This window comes from Pollicipes pollicipes, unplaced genomic scaffold (assembly GCF_011947565.3).
Source record: "Pollicipes pollicipes isolate AB1234 unplaced genomic scaffold, Ppol_2.1 Scaffold_2555;HRSCAF=2994_pilon_pilon_pilon, whole genome shotgun sequence".
Classification (NCBI taxonomy): Eukaryota; Metazoa; Arthropoda; class Thecostraca; order Pollicipedomorpha; family Pollicipedidae; genus Pollicipes; species Pollicipes pollicipes.
The window spans coordinates 43,188,753-43,190,666 of NW_023596136.1; positions in this window are offsets into that span (position 1 = coordinate 43,188,753).

A 1,914-nucleotide genomic window follows, 5' to 3' on the forward strand; every position below is an offset into this window, starting at 1 on the left:
CCATCTCTCCTGCATAAATGACGAAAAGGCTGGGTACATGTTCTTTACAGGTCATGGTGTAACGTGTATGCGTGTTCTTTGCGTAGCACACTTGACTGCTGCATTGGGCGGGATCATCTCCAGAGATCCTCACGTGACTCGGAATCTAACACAAGATCACCGTTTTCCCGATCCAGTTAGGTAAGACGCGGGAGAGAATATTTTGGACAAGCGGGTAAGTCAAACACGGGCCAAAGAGACCCAAAAGGCTGTGCAGCGTGTCGGAAAATATTAAATTTGAGTCCTTGGTGTCTACCTCTACAAAATAAAGTCTTTGATTTATGTATTTGCTTATTCTATTTAATAGGTAACAAAACAGCATTCCACTAACAGGTGAAGTCACTTAAATGCAGTGTAATAAATACACGACACGCAGAAATGAACATAATTAAAGAATGACATATCTCAATTCCAAGTGAAGATGCTCCAGAGTATGAAACTACTTGATTAGTTCAGCTCTAAAAATGTCGAAACTGTCATGAAAGATATTCACGTTGAGTGTTACGCCGGGCTAAAAATGTGGTCCCAACCGCTTAGCAGCCTGCAAAACATCTCTCTCTGTACTGTCTGCACACCAGCGCAAGGCATAGTGAGCATAGTTCGGGTGCGGGGGTCGATCTAGGCGGCACAAGCAAGGAGAAGCAGTTTAACAAGCTTTGGGAGTCCAGTTACCTTGGAAGATGTTTCTCAGAAAGGGTAAATCGTTGCTGCAATCTTAGTACTGCTAGAGATAGGGTTTCGACATGAAGCAGAAGGCGCTCATAAGAAAGAGAAGCTGTTTTGCCCCGAATCAGGCGTGAGTAAGTAACTAAAAGGAAACTTATGCTGCACTCGATCGACCGGCACGGTGTGGGAATTGGCCGCCCCGCCCATATTGCACCACGCTACAATATCCTAAAACCAACCGATCGCACGTTTACAAAATACGCAGTCGTCCACAGGCTCCGGTTAAATTTTGACCAGCCGGTACCGGCTTGGGGGATCGAATAGGGAGACGAAGTGCTCGGTTTCCTGTACTGACTATATACATGTGAAGCGAAAGTTAGTTCGCTATCCAGCGTTACGCTGTCTCCAGGTCGCCAAGTCTCTAATTTTACACACATGCTCAAAATAATTTATATCAGTGAAATGCTTGGTCCAGACGGGGGAACGCCTAAGGGTCATCCTAAACATGCTACATTTCACAGGGTTCGGGGTAAGCCACTCACCCCCCCCCCCCCCGACCGACCACGCTACCAGATGATCGAGGTAATTTTTTAGGAGCAGGCCGTCAGCTGGGGCCGTAATTTTACGGAAAAATGCGTGCATCGTCGGCATAGAAAAACAGCTGGATTAAATGACGCACGGAAGATTGTTAACACACAGTGAAAAAGGAAGGAAGCCAAGAGTGATCATTCCGGGACGCCGGAGGCCACCAATTTCCAATGATGCTAGCAGCTAGCTCAGGTGTGGAGACAGATGCATGGGCAGCAGCATGAGTACGTTACGGGCCCGCACACAGAGGTACAGGCCAGAGGTAAAGCCCAGGAGGAGTCTGCATGAGGCCAAGCCTAATAACGACGTCTGAAGCCCAGACCAATCTGGTCCAGGAGCTCATGAATACGCCACGCAGAATGGTGAAGATTGTTGTGAACAACGCTGTTGAAAAGAACATGACATGCTACGTGAAAATTGTGTTTGGTAGCTTGGAGGACCACAGAATTGCGACAGCCCGCATGCGTGGTGCAGACCCAGGGCGCATTGCTTGTGGAGGATTGCGAACCTACACCAGAAGACTTCCTGTCGGTGATGTACGGAAAGCTGCTAAGAAATGCAGAGTACAGCATGATGGACTGTGTTTGGTGTGCGTTTAATCGAGCCGTATGCGCCATCGTA